This window comes from Zootermopsis nevadensis, unplaced genomic scaffold (genome assembly GCF_977971745.1).
Source record: "Zootermopsis nevadensis isolate Lab colony 2312 unplaced genomic scaffold, Znev_1.0 Znev_ptg000061l, whole genome shotgun sequence".
Lineage (NCBI taxonomy): Eukaryota > Metazoa > Arthropoda > Insecta > Blattodea > Termopsidae > Zootermopsis > Zootermopsis nevadensis.
In genome coordinates, this window is record NW_028259192.1 from 3,699,358 (window position 1) to 3,722,335 (window position 22,978).

Here is a 22,978-nt window from a genome sequence, read left to right on the forward strand (position 1 = left end):
CCAAAGATAAGTCGTGCCATCTGTGAAGACCTCAATGGAAAGAAATCAATACTTTTGAATGGCATCGAGGACCAATCAGAAGTCAGTCAGTACTGAATCTGTCTTGGAACAGTCAGCTAGTCCCGATTGAATAGTCCCCATTAAACTACGGTTGGAATTATTTGATTTCGGTCGGTCAGTATCAACGTAACTTTGTCCTCTAGAAACAGAGTTCTTCAGGACCATTAATAAGATTAATTGCCACCGTTCAATCAGATATTAAAGAGTGCTACCTACAGTGAATCTCAGTGTAAGAATGTCTTCTCGGTGACGTGTGAGAATAGAAACAAGTGAAACACCAATCCAACATAACATGCAAGAATATGTGCGGTTCATCACATTTGAGACATACGGCTTCAGTGAAAGTACATTTGCATGCCATGTCTGCTCACTAAAGACGTTTCTACGAGTGAGTAACACGTAAATCATATACATATATCGCTTATCTGCAGAAGCTGGACCTATGTAATTTGAGAACCTTTATTCTTTATCACAATGAATGGGGTCACTGTAGTAATTACATGTAGTGTAATATAAAATTAAATAAATATTTTAATAAATTCTTCTTCGTGTGACGACATATATACTTCCACAATGAAATATTCAATAACATCCTATTTAAGTGATAAGTGATTGGTGTAAATGCAATTACTGAAAGAATGTGTCCAATATAACATCCTTGTAAAAAGTTTAAATTAGGTATAAAAGTGAAGCTCAGAGTATAATATTCTTTTTAAAGTGACGGAATCTAATTTTTGTGTGTTTAATAATTTACAACTGACCATAACGAGCTCAAGGTGCCCTCACATGCGCACGCATATGACTGCACTGTGCAACAACGTCTGCGCAGGTGCCCCACTAACCTAACCTAACCTAACCTAACCTAACCCAAACCAACCAACACAGGGTAAACTCCATCAGTGCAAAATGCATTCCTGCGCATAAATTTTCGAAAAAGCGAATGGATGCTCAGAAATTATTGAAATTTTGTATGGACGTCATGCCACAGGTAAGTTAATGATATTCATACTCTATTATGACTTATCGCTATTTATAAATTCACACGAAGGCATCAAAGTCGTGAGGTGGAGGATGCGCAAAGTCGGCCACGACCACTTACCAATAACTATATTACGTGCTCAAATATTCAACATATAACACAAATAGTGCTTATATGCGTGTAATACATCATAACATGTCTAAAACCACGTAATGTCTCCACAAGAATTGTTTCTTGCAAAATTTATGCAGTGTAGATGTTGACGCAAATACGTAGCAGATTCATGCGTAACGATGACCCAATCTAACTCACTATAAATAAGTATCATATAACGAAATAATCGGAATAAACATATGTGAATGATAGTACGTCATTTATTAATATAAGTCGCCTCACTTAAACAACCGAATATAAATCTCTGGTACATTATTTGCAATGCTTGGTGGGCGCGGAATTCGGGGCGCACGTCATACTTGAGGTAACATAGAGATGTCCTATGACAAATGTCAACAAAATATATCGAAAATATTGCCTCACATTTACTCGAGGACACGACGTACAAACACAAAGACGCTGTCTACCGGAAAAATGCGCAACCAAAGATAAGTCGTGCCATCTGTGAAGACCTCAATGGAAAGAAATCAATACTTTTGAATGGCATCGAGGACCAATCAGAAGTCAGTCAGTACTGAATCTGTCTTGGAACAGTCAGCTAGTCCCGATTGAATAGTCCCCATTAAACTACGGTTGGAATTATTTGATTTCGGTCGGTCAGTATCAACGTAACTTTGTCCTCTAGAAACAGAGTTCTTCAGGACCATTAATAAGATTAATTGCCACCGTTCAATCAGATATTAAAGAGTGCTACCTACAGTGAATCTCAGTGTAAGAATGTCTTCTCGGTGACGTGTGAGAATAGAAACAAGTGAAACACCAATCCAACATAACATGCAAGAATATGTGCGGTTCATCACATTTGAGACATACGGCTTCAGTGAAAGTACATTTGCATGCCATGTCTGCTCACTAAAGACGTTTCTACGAGTGAGTAACACGTAAATCATATACATATATCGCTTATCTGCAGAAGCTGGACCTATGTAATTTGAGAACCTTTATTCTTTATCACGATGAATGGGGTCACTGTAGTAATTACATGTAGTGTAATATAAAATTAAATAAATATTTTAATAAATTCTTCTTCGTGTGACGACATATATACTTCCACAATGAAATATTCAATAACATCCTATTTAAGTGATAAGTGATTGGTGTAAATGCAATTACTGAAAGAATGTGTCCAATATAACATCCTTGTAAAAAGTTTAAATTAGGTATAAAAGTGAAGCTCAGAGTATAATATTCTTTTTAAAGTGACGGAATCTAATTTTTGTGTGTTTAATAATTTACAACTGACCATAACGAGCTCAAGGTGCCCTCACATGCGCACGCATATGACTGCACTGTGCAACAACGTCTGCGCAGGTGCCCCACTAACCTAACCTAACCTAACCTAACCTAACCCAAACCAACCAACACAGGGTAAACTCCATCAGTGCAAAATGCCTTCCTGCGCATAAATTTTCGAAAAAGCGAATGGATGCTCAGAAATTATTGAAATTTTGTATGGACGTCATGCCACAGGTAAGTTAATGATATACATACTCTATTATGCCTTATCGCTATTTATAAATTCACACGAAGGCATCAAAGTCGTGAGGTGGAGGATGCGCAAAGTCGGCCACGACCACTTACTAATAACGATATTACGTGCTCAAATATTCAACATATAACACAAATATTGCTTATATGCTTGTAATACATCATAACACGTCTAAAACTACATAATGTCTCCACAAGAATTGTTTCTTGCAAAATTTATGCAGTGCTGATGTTGACGCAAATACGTAGCAGATTCATGCGTAACGATGACCCAATCTAACTCACTATAAATAAGTATCATATAACGAAATAATCGGAATAAACATATGTGAATGATAGTACGTCATTTATTAATATAAGTCGCCTCACTTAAACAACCGAATATAAATCTCTGGTACATTATTTGCAATGCTTGGTGGGCGCGGAATTCGGGGCGCACGTCATACTTGAGGTAACATAGAGATGTCCTATGACAAATGTCAACAAAATATATCGAAAATATTGCCTCACATTTACTCGAGGACACGACGTACAAACACAAAGACGCTGTCTACCGGAAAAATGCGCAACCAAAGATAAGTCGTGCCATCTGTGAAGACCTCAATGGAAAGAAATCAATACTTTTGAATGGCATCGAGGACCAATCAGAAGTCAGTCAGTACTGAATCTGTCTTGGAACAGTCAGCTAGTCCCGATTGAATAGTCCCCATTAAACTACGGTTGGAATTATTTGATTTCGGTTGGTCAGTATCAACGTAACTTTGTCCTCTAGAAACAGAGTTCTTCAGGACCATTAATAAGATTAATTGCCACCGTTCAATCAGATATTAAAGAGTGCTACCTACAGTGAATCTCAGTGTAAGAATGTCTTCTCGGTGACGTGTGAGAATAGAAACAAGTGAAACACCAATCCAACATAACATGCAAGAATATGTGCGGTTCATCACATTTGAGACATACGGCTTCAGTGAAAGTACATTTGCATGCCATGTCTGCTCACTAAAGACGTTTCTACGAGTGAGTAACACGTAAATCATATACATATATCGCTTATCTGCAGAAGCTGGACCTATGTAATTTGAGAACCTTTATTCTTTATCACGATGAATGGGGTCACTGTAGTAATTACATGTAGTGTAATATAAAATTAAATAAATATTTTAATAAATTCTTCTTCGTGTGACGACATATATACTTCCACAATGAAATATTCAATAACATCCTATTTAAGTGATAAGTGATTGGTGTAAATGCAATTACTGAAAGAATGTGTCCAATATAACATCCTTGTAAAAAGTTTAAATTAGGTATAAAAGTGAAGCTCAGAGTATAATATTCTTTTTAAAGTGACGGAATCTAATTTTTGTGTGTTTAATAATTTACAACTGACCATAACGAGCTCAAGGTGCCCTCACATGCGCACGCATATGACTGCACTGTGCAACAACGTCTGCGCAGGTGCCCCACTAACCTAACCTAACCTAACCTAACCTAACCCAAACCAACCAAGACAGGGTAAACTCCATCAGTGCAAAATGCCTTCCTGCGCATAAATTTTCGAAAAAGCGAATGGATGCTCAGAAATTATTGAAATTTTGTATGGACGTCATGCCACAGGTAAGTTAATGATATACATACTCTATTATGCCTTATCGCTATTTATAAATTCACACGAAGGCATCAAAGTCGTGAGGTGGAGGATGCGCAAAGTCGGCCACGACCACTTACTAATAACGATATTACGTGCTCAAATATTCAACATATAACACAAATATTGCTTATATGCTTGTAATACATCATAACACGTCTAAAACTACATAATGTCTCCACAAGAATTGTTTCTTGCAAAATTTATGCAGTGCTGATGTTGACGCAAATACGTAGCAGATTCATGCGTAACGATGACCCAATCTAACTCACTATAAATAAGTATCATATAACGAAATAATCGGAATAAACATATGTGAATGATAGTACGTCATTTATTAATATAAGTCGCCTCACTTAAACAACCGAATATAAATCTCTGGTACATTATTTGCAATGCTTGGTGGGCGCGGAATTCGGGGCGCACGTCATACTTGAGGTAACATAGAGATGTCCTATGACAAATGTCAACAAAATATATCGAAAATATTGCCTCACATTTACTCGAGGACACGACGTACAAACACAAAGACGCTGTCTACCGGAAAAATGCGCAACCAAAGATAAGTCGTGCCATCTGTGAAGACCTCAATGGAAAGAAATCAATACTTTTGAATGGCATCGAGGACCAATCAGAAGTCAGTCAGTACTGAATCTGTCTTGGAACAGTCAGCTAGTCCCGATTGAATAGTCCCCATTAAACTACGGTTGGAATTATTTGATTTCGGTTGGTCAGTATCAACGTAACTTTGTCCTCTAGAAACAGAGTTCTTCAGGACCATTAATAAGATTAATTGCCACCGTTCAATCAGATATTAAAGAGTGCTACCTACAGTGAATCTCAGTGTAAGAATGTCTTCTCGGTGACGTGTGAGAATAGAAACAAGTGAAACACCAATCCAACATAACATGCAAGAATATGTGCGGTTCATCACATTTGAGACATACGGCTTCAGTGAAAGTACATTTGCATGCCATGTCTGCTCACTAAAGACGTTTCTACGAGTGAGTAACACGTAAATCATATACATATATCGCTTATCTGCAGAAGCTGGACCTATGTAATTTGAGAACCTTTATTCTTTATCACGATGAATGGGGTCACTGTAGTAATTACATGTAGTGTAATATAAAATTAAATAAATATTTTAATAAATTCTTCTTCGTGTGACGACATATATACTTCCACAATGAAATATTCAATAACATCCTATTTAAGTGATAAGTGATTGGTGTAAATGCAATTACTGAAAGAATGTGTCCAATATAACATCCTTGTAAAAAGTTTAAATTAGGTATAAAAGTGAAGCTCAGAGTATAATATTCTTTTTAAAGTGACGGAATCTAATTTTTGTGTGTTTAATAATTTACAACTGACCATAACGAGCTCAAGGTGCCCTCACATGCGCACGCATATGACTGCACTGTGCAACAACGTCTGCGCAGGTGCCCCACTAACCTAACCTAACCTAACCTAACCTAACCCAAACCAACCAAGACAGGGTAAACTCCATCAGTGCAAAATGCCTTCCTGCGCATAAATTTTCGAAAAAGCGAATGGATGCTCAGAAATTATTGAAATTTTGTATGGACGTCATGCCACAGGTAAGTTAATGATATACATACTCTATTATGCCTTATCGCTATTTATAAATTCACACGAAGGCATCAAAGTCGTGAGGTGGAGGATGCGCAAAGTCGGCCACGACCACTTACCAATAAAGATATTACGTGCTTAAATATTCAACATATAATAAAAATAGTGCTTATATGCGTGTAATACATCATAACATGTCTAAAACTACATAATGTCTCCACAAGAATTGTTTATTGCAAAATTTATGCAGTGTAGATGTTGACGCAAATACGTAGCAGATTCATGCGTAACGATGACCCAATCTAACTCACTATAAATAAGTGTCATAAAACGAAAGAATCGGAATAAACATATGTGAATGATAGTATGTCATTTATTAATATAAGTCGCCTCACTTAAACAAATGAATATAAATCAATGGTACATTATTTGCAATGCTTGGTGGGCGCCGAATTCGGGGCGCACGTCAAACTTGAGGTAACATAGAGATGTCCTATGTAAAATGTCAACAAAATATATCGAAAATATTACCTCACATTTACTCGAGGACACGACGTACAAACACAAAGATGCAGTCTACCGGAAAAATGCGGAACCAAAGATAAGACGTGCCATCTGTGAAGACCTCAATGGAAAGAAATCAATACTTTCGAATGGCATCGAGGACCAATCAGAAGTCAGTCAGTACTGAATCTGTCTTGGAACAGTCGGCTAGTCCCGACTGAATAGTCCCCATTAAACTACGGTTGGAATTATTTGATTTCGGTCGGTTAGTATCAACGTAACTTTGTCCTTTAGAAACAGAGTTCTTCAGGACCATTAACAAGATTAATTGCCACCGTTCAATCAGATATTAAAGAGTGCTACCTACAGTGAATCTCAGTGTAAGAATGTCTTCTCGGTGACGTGTGAGAATAGAAACAAGTGAAACACCAATCCAACATAACATGCAAGAATATGTGCGGTTCGTCACATTTGAGACATACGACTTCAGTGAACGTACATTTGCATGCCATGTCAGCTCACTAAAGACGTTTGTACGAGTTAGTAACACGTAAATCATATACAGATATGGCTTATCTGCAGAAGTTGGACCTGTCTAATTTGAGAACATTTATTCTTTATCACGATGAATGGGGTCACTGTAGTAATTACATGTAGGGTAATATAAAATTAAATAAATATTTTAATAAATTCTTCTACGTGTGACGAAATAAATACTTCCACAATTAAATATTCAATAACATCCTATTTAAGTGATAAGTGATTGGTGTAATTGCAATTACTGAAAGAATGTGTCCAATATAACATCCTTGTAAAAAGTTTAAATTAGGTATAAAAGTGAAGCTCAGAGTATAATATTCTTTTTAAAGTGACGGAATCGAATTTTTGGGTGTTTAATAATTTACAACTGACCATAACGAGCTCAAGGTGCCCTCACATGCGCACGTCATATGACTGCACTGCGCATCGTCTGCGCAGGTGCCCCACTAACCTAACCTAACCTAATCTAACCTAACCTAACCCAAACCAACCAAGACAGGGTAAACTCCATCAGTGCAAAATGCCTTCCTGCGCATGAATTTTCGAAAAAGCGAATGGATGCTCAGAAATTATTGAAATTTTGTATGGACGTCATGCCACAGGTAAGTTAATGATATTCATACTCTATTATGCCTTATCGCTATTTATAAATTCACACGAAGGCATCAAAGTCGTGAGGTGGAGGATGCGCAAAGTCGGCCACGACCACTTACCAATAACGATATTACGTGCTCAAATATTCAACATATAACACAAATAGTGCTTACATGCGTGTAATACATCATAACATGTCTAAAACCACGTAATGTCTCCACAAGAATTGTTTCTTGCAAAATTTATGCAGTGTAGATGTTGACGCAAATACGTAGCAGATTCATGCGTAACGATGACCCAATCTAACTCACTATAAATAAGTATCATATAACGAAATAATCGGAATAAACATATGTGAATGATAGTACGTCATTTATTAATATAAGTCGCCTCACTTAAACAACCGAATATAAATCTCTGGTACATTATTTGCAATGCTTGGTGGGCGCGGAATTCGGGGCGCACGTCATACTTGAGGTAACATAGAGATGTCCTATGACAAATGTCAACAAAATATATCGAAAATATTGCCTCACATTTACTCGAGGACACGACGTACAAACACAAAGACGCTGTCTACCGGAAAAATGCGCAACCAAAGATAAGTCGTGCCATCTGTGAAGACCTCAATGGAAAGAAATCAATACTTTTGAATGGCATCGAGGACCAATCAGAAGTCAGTCAGTACTGAATCTGTCTTGGAACAGTCAGCTAGTCCCGATTGAATAGTCCCCATTAAACTACGGTTGGAATTATTTGATTTCGGTTGGTCAGTATCAACGTAACTTTGTCCTCTAGAAACAGAGTTCTTCAGGACCATTAATAAGATTAATTGCCACCGTTCAATCAGATATTAAAGAGTGCTACCTACAGTGAATCTCAGTGTAAGAATGTCTTCTCGGTGACGTGTGAGAATAGAAACAAGTGAAACACCAATCCAACATAACATGCAAGAATATGTGCGGTTCATCACATTTGAGACATACGGCTTCAGTGAAAGTACATTTGCATGCCATGTCTGCTCACTAAAGACGTTTCTACGAGTGAGTAACACGTAAATCATATACATATATCGCTTATCTGCAGAAGCTGGACCTATGTAATTTGAGAACCTTTATTCTTTATCACGATGAATGGGGTCACTGTAGTAATTACATGTAGTGTAATATAAAATTAAATAAATATTTTAATAAATTCTTCTACGTGTGACGAAATAAATACTTCCACAATTAAATATTCAATAACATCCTATTTAAGTGATAAGTGATTGGTGTAATTGCAATTACTGAAAGAATGTGTCCAATATAACATCCTTGTAAAAAGTTTAAATTAGGTATAAAAGTGAAGCTCAGAGTATAATATTCTTTTTAAAGTGACGGAATCGAATTTTTGGGTGTTTAATAATTTACAACTGACCATAACGAGCTCAAGGTGCCCTCACATGCGCACGTCATATGACTGCACTGCGCATCGTCTGCGCAGGTGCCCCACTAACCTAACCTAACCTAACCTAACCTAACCCAAACCAACCAAGACAGGGTAAACTCCATCAGTGCAAAATGCCTTCCTGCGCATGAATTTTCGAAAAAGCGAATGGATGCTCAGAAATTATTGAAATTTTGTATGGACGTCATGCCACAGGTAAGTTAATGATATTCATACTCTATTATGCCTTATCGCTATTTATAAATTCACACGAAGGCATCAAAGTCGTGAGGTGGAGGATGCGCAAAGTCGGCCACGACCACTTACCAATAACGATATTACGTGCTCAAATATTCAACATATAACACAAATAGTGCTTATATGCGTGTAATACATCATAACATGTCTAAAACCACGTAATGTCTCCACAAGATTTGTTTCTTGCAAAATTTATGCAGTGTAGATGTTGACGCAAATACGTAGCAGATTCATGCGTAACGATGACCCAATCTAACTCACTATAAATAAGTATCATATAACGAAATAATCGGAATAAACATATGTGAATGATAGTACGTCATTTATTAATATAAGTCGCCTCACTTAAACAACCGAATATAAATCTCTGGTACATTATTTGCAATGCTTGGTGGGCGCGGAATTCGGGGCGCACGTCATACTTGAGGTAACATAGAGATGTCCTATGACAAATGTCAACAAAATATATCGAAAATATTGCCTCACATTTACTCGAGGACACGACGTACAAACACAAAGACGCTGTCTACCGGAAAAATGCGCAACCAAAGATAAGTCGTGCCATCTGTGAAGACCTCAATGGAAAGAAATCAATACTTTTGAATGGCATCGAGGACCAATCAGAAGTCAGTCAGTACTGAATCTGTCTTGGAACAGTCAGCTAGTCCCGATTGAATAGTCCCCATTAAACTACGGTTGGAATTATTTGATTTCGGTTGGTCAGTATCAACGTAACTTTGTCCTCTAGAAACAGAGTTCTTCAGGACCATTAATAAGATTAATTGCCACCGTTCAATCAGATATTAAAGAGTGCTACCTACAGTGAATCTCAGTGTAAGAATGTCTTCTCGGTGACGTGTGAGAATAGAAACAAGTGAAACACCAATCCAACATAACATGCAAGAATATGTGCGGTTCATCACATTTGAGACATACGGCTTCAGTGAAAGTACATTTGCATGCCATGTCTGCTCACTAAAGACGTTTCTACGAGTGAGTAACACGTAAATCATATACATATATCGCTTATCTGCAGAAGCTGGACCTATGTAATTGGAGAACCTTTATTCTTTATCACGATGAATGGGGTCACTGTAGTAATTACATGTAGTGTAATATAAAATTAAATAAATATTTTAATAAATTCTTCTTCGTGTGACGACATATATACTTCCACAATGAAATATTCAATAACATCCTATTTAAGTGATAAGTGATTGGTGTAAATGCAATTACTGAAAGAATGTGTCCAATATAACATCCTTGTAAAAAGTTTAAATTAGGTATAAAAGTGAAGCTCAGAGTATAATATTCTTTTTAAAGTGACGGAATCTAATTTTTGTGTGTTTAATAATTTACAACTGACCATAACGAGCTCAAGGTGCCCTCACATGCGCACGCATATGACTGCACTGTGCAACAACGTCTGCGCAGGTGCCCCACTAACCTAACCTAACCTAACCTAACCCAAACCAACCAAGACAGGGTAAACTCCATCAGTGCAAAATGCCTTCCTGCGCATAAATTTTCGAAAAAGCGAATGGATGCTCAGAAATTATTGAAATTTTGTATGGACGTCATGCCACAGGTAAGTTAATGATATACATACTCTATTATGCCTTATCGCTATTTATAAATTCACACGAAGGCATCAAAGTCGTGAGGTGGAGGATGCGCAAAGTCGGCCACGACCACTTACTAATAACGATATTACGTGCTCAAATATTCAACATATAACACAAATATTGCTTATATGCTTGTAATACATCATAACACGTCTAAAACTACATAATGTCTCCACAAGAATTGTTTCTTGCAAAATTTATGCAGTGCTGATGTTGACGCAAATACGTAGCAGATTCATGCGTAACGATGACCCAATCTAAGTCACTATAAATAAGTATCATATAACGAAATAATCGGAATAAACATATGTGAATGATAGTACGTCATTTATTAATATAAGTCGCCTCACTTAAACAACCGAATATAAATCTCTGGTACATTATTTGCAATGCTTGGTGGGCGCGGAATTCGGGGCGCACGTCATACTTGAGGTAACATAGAGATGTCCTATGACAAATGTCAACAAAATATATCGAAAATATTGCCTCACATTTACTCGAGGACACGACGTACAAACACAAAGACGCTGTCTACCGGAAAAATGCGCAACCAAAGATAAGTCGTGCCATCTGTGAAGACCTCAATGGAAAGAAATCAATACTTTTGAATGGCATCGAGGACCAATCAGAAGTCAGTCAGTACTGAATCTGTCTTGGAACAGTCAGCTAGTCCCGATTGAATAGTCCCCATTAAACTACGGTTGGAATTATTTGATTTCGGTTGGTCAGTATCAACGTAACTTTGTCCTCTAGAAACAGAGTTCTTCAGGACCATTAATAAGATTAATTGCCACCGTTCAATCAGATATTAAAGAGTGCTACCTACAGTGAATCTCAGTGTAAGAATGTCTTCTCGGTGACGTGTGAGAATAGAAACAAGTGAAACACCAATCCAACATAACATGCAAGAATATGTGCGGTTCATCACATTTGAGACATACGGCTTCAGTGAAAGTACATTTGCATGCCATGTCAGCTCACTAAAGACGTTTGTACGAGTTAGTAACACGTAAATCATATACAGATATGGCTTATCTGCAGAAGTTGGACCTGTCTAATTTGAGAACATTTATTCTTTATCACGATGAATGGGGTCACTGTAGTAATTACATGTAGGGTAATATAAAATTAAATAAATATTTTAATAAATTCTTCTACGTGTGACGAAATAAATACTTCCACAATTAAATATTCAATAACATCCTATTTAAGTGATAAGTGATTGGTGTAATTGCAATTACTGAAAGAATGTGTCCAATATAACATCCTTGTAAAAAGTTTAAATTAGGTATAAAAGTGAAGCTCAGAGTATAATATTCTTTTTAAAGTGACGGAATCGAATTTTTGGGTGTTTAATAATTTACAACTGACCATAACGAGCTCAAGGTGCCCTCACATGCGCACGTCATATGACTGCACTGCGCATCGTCTGCGCAGGTGCCCCACTAACCTAACCTAACCTAACCTAACCCAAACCAACCAAGACAGGGTAAACTCCATTAGTGCAAAATGCCTTCCTGCGCATGAATTTTCGAAAAAGCGAATGGATGCTCAGAAATTATTGAAATTTTGTATGGACGTCATGCCACAGGTAAGTTAATGATATTCATACTCTATTATGCCTTATCGCTATTTATAAATTCACACGAAGGCATCAAAGTCGTGAGGTGGAGGATGCGCAAAGTCGGCCACGACCACTTACCAATAACGATATTACGTGCTCAAATATTCCACATATAACACAAATAGTGCTTATATGCGTGTAATACATCATAACATGTCTAAAACCACGTAATGTCTCCACAAGAATTGTTTCTTGCAAAATTTATGCAGTGTAGATGTTGACGCAAATACGTAGCAGATTCATGCGTAACGATGACCCAACCTAACTCACTATAAATAAGTATCATATAACGAAATAATCGGAATAAACATATGTGAATGATAGTACGTCATTTATTAATATAAGTCGCCTCACTTAAACAACCGAATATAAATCTCTGGTACATTATTTGCAATGCTTGGTGGGCGCGGAATTCGGGGCGCACGTCATACTTGAGGTAACATAGAGATGTCCTATGACAAATGTCAACAAAATATATCGAAAATATTGCCTCACATTTACTCGAGGACACGACGTACAAACACAAAGACGCTGTCTACCGGAAAAATGCGCAACCAAAGATAAGTCGTGCCATCTGTGAAGACCTCAATGGAAAGAAATCAATACTTTCGAATGGCATTGAGGACCAATCAGAAGTCAGTCAGTACTGAATCTGTCTTGGAACAGTCAGCTAGTCCCGATTGAATAGTCCCCATTAAACTACGGTTGGAATTATTTGATTTCGGTCGGTCAGTATCAACGTAACTTTGTCCTCTAGAAACAGAGTTCTTCAGGACCATTAATAAGATTAATTGCCACCGTTCAATCAGATATTAAAGAGTGCTACCTACAGTGAATCTCAGTGTAAGAATGTCTTCTCGGTGACGTGTGAGAATAGAAACAAGTGAAACACCAATCCACCATAACATGCGAGAATATGTGCGGTTCATCACATTTGAGACATACGGCTTCAGTGAAAGTACATTTGCATGCCATGTCTGCTCACTAAAGACGTTTCTACGAGTGAGTAAGACGTAAATCATATACATATATCGCTTATCTGCAGAAGCTGGACCTATGTAATTTGAGAACCTTTATTCTTTATCACGATAAATGGGGTCACTGTAGTAATTACATGTAGTGTAATATAAAATTAAATAAATATTTTAATAAATTCTTCTTCGTGTGACGACATATATACTTCCACAATGAAATATTCAATAACATCCTATTTAAGTGATAAGTGATTGGTGTAAATGCAATTACTGAAAGAATGTGTCCAATATAACATCCTTGTAAAAAGTTTAAATTAGTTATAAAAGTGAAGCTCAGAGTATAATATTCTTTTTAAAGTGACGGAATCGAATTTTTGGGTGTTTAATAATTTACAACTGACCATAACGAGCTCAAGGTGCCCTCACATGCGCACGCATATGACTGCACTGCGCAACAACGTCTGCGCAGGTGCCCCACTAACCTAACCTAACCTAACCTAACCTAACCCAAAACAACCAAGACAGGGTAAACTCCATCAGTGCAAAATGCCTTCCTGCGCATAAATTTTCGAAAAAGCGAATGGATGCTCAGAAATTATTGAAATTTTGTATGGACGTCATGCCACAGGTAAGTTAATGATATACATACTCTATTATGCCTTATCGCTATTTATAAATTCACACGAAGGCATCAAAGTCGTGAGGTGGAGGATGCGCAAAGTCGGCCACGACCACTTACTAATAACGATATTACGTGCTCAAATATTCAACATATAACACAAATATTGCTTATATGCTTGTAATACATCATAACACGTCTAAAACTACATAATGTCTCCACAAGAATTGTTTCTTGCAAAATTTATGCAGTGCTGATGTTGACGCAAATACGTAGCAGATTCATGCGTAACGATGACCCAATCTAACTCATTATAAATAAGTATCATATAACGAAAGAATCGGAATAAACATATGTGAATGATAGTACGTCATTTAGTAATATAAGTCGCCTCACTTAAACAACCGAATATAAATCTCTGGTACATTATTTGCAATGCTTGGTGGGCGCGGAATTCGGGGCGCACGTCATACTTGAGGTAACATACAGATGTCCTATGACAAATGTCAACAAAATATATCGAAAATATTGCCTCACATTTACTCGAGGACACGACGTACAAACACAAACACGCAGTCTACCGGAAAAATGCGGAACCAAAGATAAGACACGCCATCTGTGAAGACCTCAATGGAAAAATTCAATACTTTCGAATGGCATCGAGGACCAATCAGAAGTCAGTCAGTACTGAATCTGTCTTGGAACAGACGGCTAGTCCCGATTGAATAGTCGCCATTAAACTACGGCTGGAATTATTTGATTTCGGTCGGTCAGTATCAACGTAACTTTGTCCTCTAGAAACACAGTTCTTTGGGACCATTAACAAGATTAATTGCCACCGTTCAATCAGATATTAAAGAGTGCAACCTACAGTGAATCTCAGTGTAAGAATGTCTTCTCGGTGACGTGTGAGAATAGAAACAAGTGAAACACCATTCCAACATAACATTCAAGAAGAATATGTGCGGTTCGTCACATTTGAGACATACGGCTTCAGTGAAAGTACATTTTCATGCCATGTCTGCTCACTAAAGACGTTTCTACGAGTGAGTAACAGGTAAATCATACACAGATATCGCTTATCTGCAGAAGCTGGACCTATGTAATTTGAGAACCTTTATTCTTTATCACGATGAATGGGGTCACTGTAGTAATTACATGTAGTGTAATATAAAATTAAATAAATATTTTAATAAATTCTTCTACGTGTGACGACATATATACCTCCACAATGAAATATTCAATAACATCCTATTTAAGTGATAAGTGATTGGTGTAATTGCAATTACTGAAAGAATGTGTCCAATATAACATCCTTGTAAAAAGTTTAAATTAGATATAAAAGTGAAGCTCAGAGTATAATATTCTTTTTAAAGTGACGGAATCGAATTTTTGGGTGTTTAATAATTTACAACTGACCATAACGAGCTCAAGGTGCCCTCACATGCGCACGTCATATGTCTGCACTGCGCAACAACGTCTGCGCAGTTGCCCCACTAACCTAACCTAACCTAGCCTAACCTAACCCAAACCACCCAAGACAGGGTAAACTCCATCAGTGCAAAATGCCTTCCTGCGCATGAATTTTCGAAAAAGCGAATGGATGCTCAGAAATTATTGAAATTTTGTATGGACGTCATGCCACAGGTAAGTTAATGATATTCATACTCTATTATGCCTTATCGGTATTTATAAATTCACACGAAGGCATCAAAGTCGTGAGGTGGAGGATGCGCAAAGTCGGCCACGACCACTTACCAATAACGATATTACGTGCTCAAATATTCAACATATAACACAAATAGTGCTTATATGCGTGTAATACATCATAACATGTCTAAAACCACGTAATGTCTCCACAAGAATTGTTTCTTGCAAAATTTATGCAGTGTAGATGTTGACGCAAATACGTAGCAGATTCATGCGTAACGATGACCCAATCTAACTCACTATAAATAAGTATCATATAACGAAATAATCGGAATAAACATATGTGAATGATAGTACGTCATTTATTAATATAAGTCGCCTCACTTAAACAACCGAATATAAATCTCTGGTACATTATTTGCAATGCTTGGTGGGCGCGGAATTCGGGGCGCACGTCATACTTGAGGTAACATAGAGATGTCCTATGACAAATGTCAACAAAATATATCGAAAATATTGCCTCACATTTACTCGAGGACACGACGTACAAACACAAAGACGCTGTCTACCGGAAAAATGCGCAACCAAAGATAAGTCGTGCCATCTGTGAAGACCTCAATGGAAAGAAATCAATACTTTCGAATGGCATCGAGGACCAATCAGAAGTCAGTCAGTACTGAATCTGTCTTGGAACAGTCAGCTAGTCCCGATTGAATAGTCCCCATTAAACTACGGTTGGAATTATTTGATTTCGGTCGGTCAGTATCAACGTAACTTTGTCCTCTAGAAACAGAGTTCTTCAGGACCATTAATAAGATTAATTGCCACCGTTCAATCAGATATTAAAGAGTGCTACCTACAGTGAATCTCAGTGTAAGAATGTCTTCTCGGTGACGTGTGAGAATAGAAACAAGTGAAACACCAATCCACCATAACATGCGAGAATATGTGCGGTTCATCACATTTGAGACATACGGCTTCAGTGAAAGTACATTTGCATGCCATGTCTGCTCACTAAAGACGTTTCTACGAGTGAGTAACACGTAAATCATATACATATATCGCTTATCTGCAGAAGCTGGACCTATGTAATTTGAGAACCTTTATTCTTTATCACGATGAATGGGGTCACTGTAGTAATTACATGTAGTGTAATATAAAATTAAATAAATATTTTAATAAATTCTTCTTCGTGTGACGACATATATACTTCCACAATGAAATATTCAATAACATCCTATTTAAGTGATAAGTGATTGGTGTAAATGCAATTACTGAAAGAATGTGTCCAATATAACATCCTTGTAAAAAGTTTAAATTAGGTATAAAAGTGAAGCTCAGAGTATAATATTCTTTTTAAAGTGACGGAATCGAATTTTTGGGTGTTTAATAATTTACAACTGACCATAACGAGCTCAAGGTGCCCTCACATGCGCACGCATATGACTGCACTGCGCAACAACGTCTGCGCAGGTGCCCCACTAACCTAACCTAACCTAACCTAACCCAAAACAACCAAGACAGGGTAAACTCCATCAGTGCAAAATGCCTTCCTGCGCATAAATTTTCGAAAAAGCGAATGGATGCTCAGAAATTATTGAAATTTTGTATGGACGTCATGCCACAGGTAAGTTAATGATATACATACTCTATTATGCCTTATCGCTATTTATAAATTCACACGAAGGCATCAAAGTCGTGAGGTGGAGGATGCGCAAAGTCGGCCACGACCACTTACTAATAACGATATTACGTGCTCAAATATTCAACATATAACACAAATATTGCTTATATGCTTGTAATACATCATAACACGTCTAAAACTACATAATGTCTCCACAAGAATTGTTTCTTGCAAAATTTATGCAGTGCTGATGTTGACGCAAATACGTAGCAGATTCATGCGTAACGATGACCCAATCTAACTCATTATAAATAAGTATCATATAACGAAAGAATCGGAATAAACATATGTGAATGATAGTACGTCATATAGTAATATAAGTCGCCTCACTTAAACAACCGAATATAAATCTCTGGTACATTATTTGCAATGCTTGGTGGGCGCGGAATTCGGGGCGCACGTCATACTTGAGGTAACATAGAGATGTCCTATGACAAATGTCAACAAAATATATCGAAAATATTGCCTCACATTTACTCGAGGACACGACGTACAAACACAAAGACGCAGTCTACCGGAAAAATGCGGAACCAAAGGTAAGACACGCCATCTGTGAAGACCTCAATGGAAAAATTCAATACTTTCGAATGGCATCGAGGACCAATCAGAAGTCAGTCAGTACTGAATCTGTCTTGGAACAGACGGCTAGTCCCGATTGAATACTCGCCATTAAACTACGGCTGGAATTATTTGATTTCGGTCGGTCAGTATCAACGTAACTTTGTCCTCTAGAAACACAGTTCTTCGGGACCATTAACAAGATTAATTGCCACCGTTCAATCAGATATTAAAGAGTGCAACCTACAGTGAATCTCAGTGTAAGAATGTCTTCTCGGTGACGTGTGAGAATAGAAACAAGTGAAACACCAATCCAACTTAACATGCAAGAAGAATATGTGCGGTTCGTCACATTTGAGACATACGGCTTCAGTGAAAGTACATTTTCATGCCATGGCTGCTCAGTAAAGACGTTTGTACGAGTTAGTAACACGTAAATCATATACAGATATGGCTTATCTGCAGAAGTTGGACCTGTCTAATTTGAGAACATTTATTCTTTATCACGATGAATGGGGTCACTGTAGTAATTACATGTAGTGTAATATAAAATTAAATAAATATTTTAATAAATTCTTCTACGTGTGACGACATATATACCTCCACAATGAAATATTCAATAACATCCTATTTAAGTGATAAGTGATTGGTGTAATTGCAATTACTGAAAGAATGTGTCCAATATAACATCCTTGTAAAAAGTTTAAATTAGATATAAAAGTGAAGCTCAGAGTATAATATTCTTTTTAAAGTGACGGAATCGAATTTTTGGGTGTTTAATAATTTACAACTGACCATAACGAGCTCAAGGTGCCCTCACATGCGCACGTCATATGACTGCACTGCGCAACAACGTCTGCGCAGTTGCCCCACTAACCTAACCTAACCTAGCCTAACCTAACCCAAACCAACCAAGACAGGGTAAACTCCATCAGTGCAAAATGCCTTCCTGCGCATGAATTTTCGAAAAAGCGAATGGATGCTCAGAAATTATTGAAATTTTGTATGGACGTCATGCCACAGGTAAGTTAATGATATTCATACTCTATTATGCCTTATCGGTATTTATAAATTCACACGAAGGCATCAAAGTCGTGAGGTGGAGGATGCGCAAAGTCGGCCACGACCACTTACCAATAACGATATTACGTGCTCAAATATTCAACATATAACACAAATAGTGCTTATATGCGTGTAATACATCATAACATGTCTAAAACCACGTAATGTCTCCACAAGAATTGTTTCTTGCAAAATTTATGCAGTGTAGATGTTGACGCAAATACGTAGCAGATTCATGCGTAACGATGACCCAATCTAACTCACTATAAATAAGTATCATATAACGAAATAATCGGAATAAACATATGTGAATGATAGTACGTCATTTATTAATATAAGTCGCCTCACTTAAACAACCGAATATAAATCTCTGGTACATTATTTGCAATGCTTGGTGGGCGCGGAATTCGGGGCGCACGTCATACTTGAGGTAACATAGAGATGTCCTATGACAAATGTCAACAAAATATATCGAAAATATTGCCTCACATTTACTCGAGGACACGACGTACAAACACAAAGACGCTGTCTACCGGAAAAATGCGCAACCAAAGATAAGTCGTGCCATCTGTGAAGACCTCAATGGAAAGAAATCAATACTTTCGAATGGCATCGAGGACCATTCAGAAGTCAGTCAGTACTGAATCTGTCTTGGAACAGTCAGCTAGTCCCGATTGAATAGTCCCCATTAAACTACGGTTGGAATTATTTGATTTCGGTCGGTCAGTATCAACGTAACTTTGTCCTCTAGAAACAGAGTTCTTCAGGACCATTAATAAGATTAATTGCCACCGTTCAATCAGATATTAAAGAGTGCTACCTACAGTGAATCTCAGTGTAAGAATGTCTTCTCGGTGACGTGTGAGAATAGAAACAAGTGAAACACCAATCCACCATAACATGCGAGAATATGTGCGGTTCATCACATTTGAGACATACGGCTTCAGTGAAAGTACATTTGCATGCCATGTCTGCTCACTAAAGACGTTTCTACGAGTGAGTAACACGTAAATCATATACATATATCGCTTATCTGCAGAAGCTGGACCTATGTAATTTGAGAACCTTTATTCTTTATCACGATGAATGGGGTCACTGTAGTAATTACATGTAGTGTAATATAAAATTAAATAAATATTTTAATAAATTCTTCTTCGTGTGACGACATATATACTTCCACAATGAAATATTCAATAACATCCTATTTAAGTGATAAGTGATTGGTGTAAATGCAATTACTGAAAGAATGTGTCCAATATAACATCCTTGTAAAAAGTTTAAATTAGGTATAAAAGTGAAGCTCAGAGTATAATATTCTTTTTAAAGTGACGGAATCGAATTTTTGGGTGTTTAATAATTTACAACTGACCATAACGAGCTCAAGGTGCCCTCACATGCGCACGCATATGACTGCACTGCGCAACAACGTCTGCGCAGGTGCCCCACTAACATAACCTAACCTAACCTAACCTAACCCAAAACAACCAAGACAGGGTAAACTCCATCAGTGCAAAATGCCTTCCTGCGCATAAATTTTCGAAAAAGCGAATGGATGCTCAGAAATTATTGAAATTTTGTATGGACGTCATGCCACAGGTAAGTTAATGATATACATACTCTATTATGCCTTATCGCTATTTATAAATTCACACGAAGGCATCAAAGTCGTGAGGTGGAGGATGCGCAAAGTCGGCCACGACCACTTACTAATAACGATATTACGTGCTCAAATATTCAACATATAACACAAATATTGCTTATATGCTTGTAATACATCATAACACGTCTAAAACTACATAATGTCTCCACAAGAATTGTTTCTTGCAAAATTTATGCAGTGCTGATGTTGACGCAAATACGTAGCAGATTCATGCGTAACGATGACCCAATCTAACTCATTATAAATAAGTATCATATAACGAAAGAATCGGAATAAACATATGTGAATGATAGTACGTCATATAGTAATATAAGTCGCCTCACTTAAACAACCGAATATAAATCTCTGGTACATTATTTGCAATGCTTGGTGGGCGCGGAATTCGGGGCGCACGTCATACTTGAGGTAACATACAGATGTCCTATGACAAATGTCAACAAAATATATCGAAAATATTGCCTCACATTTACTCGAGGACACGACGTACAAACACAAAGACGCAGTCTACCGGAAAAATGCGGAACCAAAGATAAGACACGCCATCTGTGAAGACCTCAATAGAAAAATTCAATACTTTCGAATGGCATCGAGGACCAATCAGAAGTCAGTCAGTACTGAATCTGTCTTGGAACAGACGGCTAGTCCCGATTGAATAGTCGCCATTAAACTACGGATGGAATTATTTGATTTCGGTCGGTCAGTATCAACGTAACTTTGTCCTCTAGAAACACAGTTCTTCGGGACCATTAACAAGATTAATTGCCACCGTTCAATCAGATATTAAAGAGTGCAACCTACAGTGAATCTCAGTGTAAGAATGTCTTCTCGGTGACGTGTGAGAATAGAAACAAGTGAAACACCATTCCAACATAACATTCAAGAAGAATATGTGCGGTTCGTCACATTTGAGACATACGGCTTCAGTGAAAGTACATTTTCATGCCATGTCTGCTCACTAAAGACGTTTCTACGAGTGAGTAACACGTAAATCATACACAGATATCGCTTATCTGCAGAAGCTGGACCTATGTAATTTGAGAACCTTTATTCTTTATCACGATGAATGGGGTCACTGTAGTAATTACATGTAGTGTAATATAAAATTAAATAAATATTTTAATAAATTCTTCTTCGTGTGACGACATATATACTTCCACAATGAAATATTCAATAACATCCTATTTAAGTGATAAGTGATTGGTGTAATTGCAATTACTGAAAGAATGTGTCCAATATAACATCCTTGTAAAAAGTTTAAATTAGGTATAAAAGTGAAGCTCAGAGTATAATATTCTTTTTAAAGTGACGGAATCGAATTTTTGGGTGTTTAATAATTTACAACTGACCATAACGAGCTCAAGGTGCCCTCATATGCGCACGTCATATGACTGCACTGCGCAACAACGTCTGCGCAGGTGCCCCACTAACCTAACCTAACCTAACCTAACCTAACCTAACCCAAACCAACCAAGACAGGGTAAACTCCATACAGTACTTTTATTTTCCGTCGTTACACAAGCTTATTGTTAAAATCATATAAAATTTTCACATAAAATTGTTACATTTTAAAATTGACGACATGTTTCGATATACAATTCTATCATCGTCAGGTCTATCAAAATTAAAATTAAAATCTGGTGTATCTGTTGCTCTGCTTATATTGCTTATGTTTTATCCGTTTTTATTACATCTCCAGGCTTCTTTCATTTAATTTTGGAGACGCGTCTGGGTGCCTATATCTGCAAAATCAATTTTAATTTTCATATCGTGATTCTGGCTACCGACATAGGAAATGGAATAATATTACTCTAATTTTATATTATTTTAAGGAATTACTCAAATATATCGTAATACAAGCAAAAGAAATACACTCACAAAATATAAAGTATTATAACATACCGGGTTGTGTGTGAGGTGCGTGTCCGTTGTTATTGAATTTATGTGAAAATTTTATATGATTTTAACAATAAGCTTGTGTAACGACGGAAAATAAAAGTACTGTATTGAGGAACACAAGCATGATGCAATTAAGATATAAGGGTAAACTCCATCAGTGCAAAATGCCTTCCTGCGCATGAATTTTCGAAAAAGCGAATGGATGCTCAGAAATTATTGAAATTTTGTATGGACGTCATGCCACAGGTAAGTTAATGATATTCATACTCTATTATGCCTTATCGCTATTTATAAATTCACACGAAGGCATCAAAGTCGTGAGGTGGAGGATGCGCAAAGTCGGCCACGACCACTTACCAA

At 37.2% G+C, this 22,978-nt stretch overlaps 1 long non-coding RNA gene across 1 annotated transcript; it reads right to left on the reverse strand.

Moving 5' to 3' along the window:
- Nucleotides 1-22,364: 22,364 nt before the first annotated feature.
- Nucleotides 22,365-22,659, reverse strand: LOC147871149 (uncharacterized). Its single transcript, XR_015532664.1, has 2 exons — nt 22,622-22,659; nt 22,365-22,461 (listed from the first exon to the last, which is right to left on the reverse strand). It is a non-coding gene; the product is annotated as an uncharacterized LOC147871149 (long non-coding RNA).
- Nucleotides 22,660-22,978: the final 319 nt, after the last annotated feature.